Source organism: Arachis ipaensis, chromosome B5 (assembly GCF_059453495.1).
Source record: "Arachis ipaensis isolate K30076 ecotype BB chromosome B5, ASM5945349v1, whole genome shotgun sequence".
Lineage (NCBI taxonomy): Eukaryota > Viridiplantae > Streptophyta > Magnoliopsida > Fabales > Fabaceae > Arachis > Arachis ipaensis.
Window position 1 is genome coordinate 59,296,284 of NC_142440.1, and position 8,456 is coordinate 59,304,739.

General features: G+C 36.1%; 1 pseudogene; it reads right to left on the bottom strand.

Annotated features, from left to right (window-relative positions):
• Positions 1–4,163: 4,163 nt before the first annotated feature.
• Positions 4,164–6,246, bottom strand: LOC107640655 (pentatricopeptide repeat-containing protein At2g02980, chloroplastic pseudogene; annotated as a pseudogene).
• Positions 6,247–8,456: the final 2,210 nt, after the last annotated feature.

The following is an 8,456-nucleotide window of genomic DNA, read 5'->3' on the forward strand; positions in this document are numbered from 1 at the left end:
AAAAAGAAAAATAAGGATTCCAAAATTTTTAATATGAATTCCAGGAATCTTATGCTCTTTAGTCTAAAGCTCCAATCAAAGGGTCAGGCATGGCTTAATAGCCAGCCAAGCTTTAGTATGTAACTCAGACATGACACGCCTGACATGCCCTACCTAGAAGAATTAGACATGGCTTTACAGCCAGCCAGGCTTCAACATGCTTCATGAAACACTAGAATTCATTCTTAAAAATTCTGAAGAAAAATATATTTTTGAAAACATTTATTTTAAAATTTTTTTCAAAAACAAAGGAGAAATTTTTGAAAAGTTTTTTTTTTAATTTTTGAAAATAAAACAAAAAGAAAATTACCTAATCTGAGCAACAAGATGAACCGTCAGTTGTCCAAACTCAAACAATCCCCGACAACGGCGCCAAAAACTTGGTGCACGAAATTGTGATCTCTGGTAATGGCTCCAAAAACTTGGTGCTCTAATCTCAATTCATAATTTATCACAACTTCGATACAACTAACCAGCAAGTGCATTGGGTCGTCCAAGTAATAAACCTTACGTGAGTAAGGGTCGATCCCACGGAGATTGTTGGTATGAAGCAAGCTATGGTCACCTTGTAAATCTCAGTCAGGCGGATATAAAATAATTATGGAGTTTTCGAAAATTAAATAATAAAAGAAGGATAAAAATACTTATGTAAATCATTGGTGAGAATTTCAGATAAGCGCATAGAGATGCTTTCGTTCCTCTGAACCTCTGCTTTCCTGCTGTCTTCATCCAATCAGTCTTACACCTTTCCATGGCTGGCTTTTTGTAAGGACATCACCGTTGTCAATGGCTACTTTTAATCCTCTCTGGAAAATGGTCCAAATACTCTGTCACAGCACGGCTAATCGTCTGGAGGCATCACCTTTGTCGATGGCTGCGTCCTATTCCTCTCTGTGAAAATGGTCCGATGCGCTGTCACTGCATGGCTAATCATCTGGAGGTTCTCGATCATACTGGAATAGGATTTACTATCCTTTTGCGTCTGTCACTACGCCCAGCACTCGCGAGTTTGAAGTTCGTCACAGTCATTCAATCCTAGAGTCCTACTTGGAATACCACAGACAAGGTTTAGACTTTCCGGACTCTCATGAATGCCGCCATCAATCTAGCTTATACCACGAAGATTCTGATTAAGAGATCCAAGAGATACTCATTCAATCGAAGGTAGAACGGAAGTGGTTGTCAGGCACGCGTTCATAGGGAATGATGATGATTGTCACGTTCATCACATTCAGGTTGAAGTGCGAATGAATATCTTAGAAGCAAAGTAAGATGAATTGAATAGAAAAACAGTAGTACTTTACATTAATCTTTGAGGAACAGCAGAGCTCCACACCTTAATCTATGGAGTGCAGAAACTCTACCATTTGAAAATACATAAGTGAAAGGTCCAGGCATGGCCGAATGACCAGCCCCCAAAACGAGATCACAGGATCAAAAATACAATCCAGGATGTCTAATACAATAGTAAAAAGTCCTATTTATAATAAACTAGTTACTAGGGTTTACAGAAGTAAGTAATTGATGCATAAATCCACTTCCGGGGCCCACTTGGTGTGTGCTTGGGATGAGCTTGAATGTTACACGTGCAGAGGCTCTTTCTAGAGTTGAACGCCAGGTTGTAACGTATTTCTGGCGTTCAACTCTGGTTTGTGACGTGTTTCCGGCGTTTAACTCCAGACAGCAGCGTAGAACTGGCGTTCAACGCCCTTTTACGTCGTCTAAAATCGGTCAAAGTATGGACTATTATACATTGCTAGAAAGCCCTGGATGTCTACTTTCCAACGCAATTGGAAGCGCGCCATTTTGAGTTCTGTAGCTCCAGAAAATCCACTTTGAGTGCAGGGAGGTCAGAATCCAACAACATCAGCAGTCCTTCTTCAACCTCTGAATCTGATTTTTGCTCAAGTTCCTCAATTTCAGCCAGAAAATACCTGAAATCACAGAAAAACACAAAACTCATAGTAAAGTCCAGAAATGTGAATTTAACATAAAAACTAATGAAAACATCCTTAAAAGTAACCAGATTCTACTAAAAACATACTAAAAATAATGCCGAAAAGCGTATAAATTATCTGCTCATCAATAGTAAATACTAACCCTAAAAGATGTTAATTTAAATTTAAAAGTTACAAAGATAAGACTTGATAAGATAAGGAGTGCTAAAATCCACTTTGGTCCCACTTTGGTTATGTGCTTCGGTCAAGCCTAGCGTTCAACTTGGGATATGGGCGTTGAACGCCCATTAGGGGTTGAGCTCATTGTCTTCTGCTCCCTATCTGGCGTTGAATGCTAGTTTTGAGCATTCAACGCTGGGGTCTGGTCCTTCTTGGGCGTTAAACATCAGAAGTGGACGTTTAACGCTAGTTTTGGCAGTCATTCTGGAAAAAAAGTATAGACTATCATATATTTCTAAAAAGTTCTGGAATTTAGCTTTCCAACGCCATTAAGACTGTGTCAATTGGACCTCTATAACTCATGATATGCTTGTTGGAATGCACGGAGGTCAGGATTGACAACATCTGCTATCCTTTTTTCGTCTCTGAACAAGATTCTGCCAAATTTGCCCAAAAATTACCTAAAATTATAGAAATAATACAAAAATTCAAACTAGCATCCAAAAGGTGAATTTTGCACTAAAACATACTATAGCTTAATAAAATATAACAAAAACGCTATAAAAATACTGTGAAAAAAGGTACAAAATGTTCACGCATCACAGCCATAACTCTTTCCGTTGAAAATTTGCATCTCATTATAACTGTTGAATTTGCTGTGTTAAGGAAAATATAAACTAAGATTAGTCAGATATCAGTGGTAGTAGTTGTTAAGATTTAGTGGCTAAGTTTGTTAGAAGAATTCTTGATTCTTGGTGCTTTTGACTGAGTCACTACCTTAACTAGTATATATTTCAGTTAGTGAAGCCATGCATAGTTCAATTCTTTTAATGAATGAATTTTCTATCAGTTACTTTTTATCAAATTCTCCTATATTTTCTTTAACCCTTACTCATTGCTCACCTTGTTCACGTTCGGCTACTTGCTCGCCACTGTTGGTGAGTGCGCAAGAGAGACGATCCATCCAACACAACATATCCTTCCATTATGCCTCCATTGCTGGCCTCATCCCCATCCACTCTGCCCTCGACTTCCTCCGAAACTGCACCCCAAATATGTCGCCACCCTCCTCTTCGCCTACGTCTGCCACATTGTCTATCTTGACTCCAAAGGCCCTGCTACTCCAACACCGGCGTGGCGTCATTCATAGATCACAAGCGGTGGCGTGGTGGCGACTAGACCACCAAAATCGAAGAACGGATGGAGTTTCATGATCCGGATCTATGAAGTTGAATCTTTGCTGCGATGGTCTAATACCAAAATGAGATGCAGAGGATAGAAGAATAAGAGGGTCTATGTCTAAATGACGGGATCATTTAGCAATTGACAAATTTTAATTTAACCCTTTGGTTAGTTATTAATATAAATTAATAAAGTTGTACCAAAAATAAATAACAACCACAAAATAGAATATTCCACCATGACCTTAAAGAATCCGTTTGTACTTTTTCCACCATAGACAATTTCCTATATTATATATATACAAGTTGATTTTCCTTGTGCCAAAAACGATAAGAGAACCAAATTTAATTTGTATAAATTATAATTATTACGTGTATATATTCGACGCTGATTTTTTTGGTAGATGTTATACTACATGGTAACTAATATATTATACTATTCTTTTATACCAATGTGAACTTAAAACATGCTCATAAATCATACAACAGGCATTTCATCCAAACACTATTATAGTATTATTTATCTTCCTGATATTTTCTCTTTACTTTCCGTTATCGTTATTTTCTATATGTCAGCTAATGCCAGTAGCCAAGCACCACCTTTGTGCCACTGTCCAGGATCTTACAAAATTTATGAGTATAAATACTAATTAACTTTTTGCACAACTAAAAATTAGTCATGTTAGTTTCCACTAATTCAAATTACTAATTCCATGAAAACTATCATATCTCATAAGCTGAAATACAAAAATCATCATTTACATAAACACGAGTGTCAAAATATACTAACAATAAGTTAGATTAGAATGAATCTGAGGTTCTAAACTATCCAAAGTCCATTATATTACGTGATTTATAATATCCGTGTGTACAAGTGTACAACTCTGTTGATTAATTACCTAATTTGCCCAAGATGATGATAGTATTCCTATTCCTATTCCTCTCACAATGTTACAGTAACAACTCTTTCTTCTTTTCGGCTGCATAGAGTTGGTATTCCAAGCACAAATAATAGCACTAAATTCTTTGGTCATGAATCAACCTATCATTTCAATATTGCAGACGAATCAATAAAATCCATTACCAGTAATCCCCACAGGAACATTCCCCATCTTTGAAATGATGAAATTGCTGCACGTCTCTAAGTATGATCTGCCTATCAAATATGAATGATATAAATTTAGCAGCATTGTGGCAATCTCCACAGACCCGAAGGTTCTTCATGACAACAAATAGTAGTTCCAGGAGGTGTATTTACTATTTAGAAGCCTGAAAGTAATAGCTAGTTTCTCACTGTGATATCTGAGAATAATTTCTCTCTCTTCATCATCCATGTCTGCATGAAAAACTAGAGAGGTGTCAGGTACATACCCAGCCAGCTTCAGTTCCTTTAACAATTTGTCAAGTGCATGGTGCAATGCAGTCGAAGTTGAATGAACACCATCCCCAGAGAAGAATACATGCACAATATTGTTGACTTCTATAGAGCTGCAACCAGGAATGTTCACCGCTCCTTTGTCTACCATATTTTTCCTTAAGAAATTCACATCTTCCCATTTTCCATATCTTGCACACAAGTTTGACAGAACAACGTAGTCCCCACCATGTGAATCATCCAGCTAAAAGATTCTCTCAATTACTTGCTTTTCCATTTCAACATTGCCATGGCTGCTACAAGTAGATAGCATTCTCCTCCAGAGAATCAGCGTGGGCTCGATTGGGAGTTCGTCTATGAATTTATAGGCTTCATCTAGGCATCCGGCTCGGCCTAGCAAATCTACCATACCACCATAATGCTTCATATGAGGAACAATCCCATACTCATTAGTCATACTATGGAAATGTAGCCTTCCTCTACCAATCCATTGTGACTGCAAGCAGACAATACTGCTACAAATGTTATCTCATCAGGCTGCACTTTCTCCTTCTTCATTTCTTCCAACATTGATACAGCACGGGAACCATGTCCGTGCATTGCATACGCAACAATCATCACTGACCAAGTCTGTGTGTCCCTCCTGCGCATTTGCCTAAACACCAAAATTGCATCGTCCATGCTCCCACACCTGGCAAACATATAAATAAGTGTTGTGTTCACCTTTACATACCGATTAAAATCGTGCTTCTTGACATACTCATGTATTCACTTTCCCAAGTCCAATGATCCAACCAAAGTGCATCACAATAGCACGAGAAGCATGGTGACATCATTCGGCTTAAGGCCACTCCCCTACAATTCCCTGAACAGAGCCAACGTCTCATTGGGCCTGCTATTCCTAGCATATCTAGTAATGATAGCACTATAAGCTACCACACATGGTTCATCAATCTTATCAAATACTGTCCTAGCAGTATCAACCTCATTACACACAGTGTACATGTTTATCAATGTTGGACACATATAAGTATTCTCACTTACCTCAATCTTCATAGCAAGGCAATGCAATTGCTTACCTTCCTGCAAAGCCTTAACCTTTGCACAAGCCTGGAAGAGCGAGGAAAATGTGTAACCATCAGGAAGGATTCCGTAACGAAACACTTGGGAAAACATCAGAATTGCTCTTAAGGGGTCATCAGAGCGCACGACCCCACGTGCAATGGTGTTGAAAAGGAGAATATCTAGTGGGGGAATTTGGTCGAACAGGTGGTGTGCATGGACCAATGAAGCTGGTGTAGGTCTGGCGGTGCATGAATTGATGATTTTGGTGATGACAGTGAGTCCTTTTTGTTGTTGGTGTGTCTCTGTACGAGGGAAATTGTGGTGGGAGTCCAAGAATGGAGGATGAAGATGCCATTTCTATTATTGTGAATCTTCCAATTTCGCTGCTTGTTTTGCATTGAAGTGTTTCGGTGTTTGCGAGTGAATCCGAAAATTGTGGAACTGCGACATGACAACGTGGAGCAGTGGAACAAACAGAAACGACTGGCGTACTTGAGTAGTGTTGTCGAGTTACCTTCTCTTAATTTTTCTTACTTATTTTTTTAAATATTATATTATGAATAAAATTTTAATATTTTTTAAATATTTATTCAAAAATAATTTAACTGTTTCGGACTCGATCTCCGAATCCCTAGTGGAGCAAAAACAATTCAATTATCCAGGCTCAGGCTACCACCACAGCTCAAATTGGCTAGGTAACCACAAATCCCTAACTAATATTCAAATTCAAATACTTCTCTTATCTTAGCAAATAAGATAAGTGTTCTTGTTGAGTTTGGCCGGTGTATAGCTCGTCCGTCGATGAATGTCTTCAAGCTTCTCGTCGAGATGAGTTATACGTCGGCAATAAGAAAACAAGGGGGTGGATACCTGCAAAAGACACTCCGACGCTCAAGTCAGTAAGTGTTTAAGAGGTATATAATAATTCTATGAATATAGAATGTAAGATATGAAATGAAAGTTATCATGTGTTATGTTGTGTTTATAATAATTCTATGAATATAGAATGTATTATTGAGATTAGATATAGAAGGTTCTTTTTATAGGCATAAAATTGATGAATAGAATTGATGTTATGACCGTTTGGTCATTAAGATAGAAATGATGGTCATTAAGTCGGTAATGAATGTGTCAATTACAAGCAAAAGAATGAATGATAGTTAACGCCGAGTTATAACTCATAATGCATAATAAAGACTGAGTTATAAGGTGATGGATCAATAAGATATATACTATATAAAGAGAGCAAAAGGCTCACTCAGATACGTCACACATTCTCAACACTTACCTATGCCTCTTAGATCTATTTTAACTTGAGTATTAGAGTGTCTTTGCAGATACCACCTCCTGCCGCTCTAGAGGTTCGACATCGTTAACATAAAGGCGGTAAGACCCAGAACTTTTAAAAAGTCTTATTATGAACTAATTTCAAATTATATATTTATTTACAGTTTTAATTTCAAAAATTATTTTATTAAAGATAATTAAGGGCATTTTTGATTAATTGGATTTGAAATAAATTAAGATTTTTATAAAAACTCTATAATTATGGATTATTTTTCTATTTACAATTTAAAATCCTAGAAATTAAAAAATAATGATGTTTGGCTATTTAAATTATAAAATTGGTAGTTATGAATTAATAAGAATTTTATATTGAATTGATTTAAATAATTTATATGTGTATAATTAATACTTTAAGTTTTAGGAATAAAAAAATTAATTATATTATCTTATATTTTCAATTAGAGTATTTGATTGAAAATCAAATTAGAATTTTTATACAACAAATAATATTTTAAAGTAATTCTAAGGATTAAATTATATTTTAAATTAGTACTCTAGATTCTAATTTGATTAAAATTAACACCAACTCAAATCATATCCAAAATTTTCTAAACTAAAATCTTAATTTAACCCTAATTTTATCTAAACCTAATTTTCCACCCTAACCCTCTAACACACAAACAACAGCCGCACCCCACCCCTCACCCACGGTTCACCTTCACCCACACACAAACACCCACACCCACAAAGAAAGAAAGAAAAAGAAAGAAAGGGGAAGAAGGAAGGGAACTGAAGAAGGAAGGAGAGGGGGGAGAACGGAAGCTACTGCGGTGGGTGTCACTGCCACCATCGCCGCCGCCATAGTTATCAAAACCGAACCAACAATCGACCCGGTGAAATTACTGGGTTAATGGTTCAACCGATGGGTCAGTGATCGAACCATTTAACCCAGTAATAATTAAATAAATATATAAAATTATAATACAATATTTATTGAAAAATAAAAATGAGTGTTTAATATTTTATATTATTTAAATTTAAATAAATTATATATAAATTTCATCAATTTATTACTTTAATATGATATATATATATATATACATATATATATATATATATATATATATATATATATAAATTATTAGCCTTTAATTTAATAGGTCTAATTTAAAAAAAAAAGCTTAAAAAAAGTTACATATAAATAAAATTAATCTTGCACATATGAACTAGTGTATAGTTGTAAATTTAGAGCATTCTCATGTGAACTTTATTATTATATATTTTGTTATTAGCCTATAATAATAAAAGAAAAATGTCTGGCTTAGTGGCAAGGGTGTTGAAGCTTTTGCACAAGGTTCCTGGTTCGAGTCCCAGGTCCGAGAGGGGGAAAGG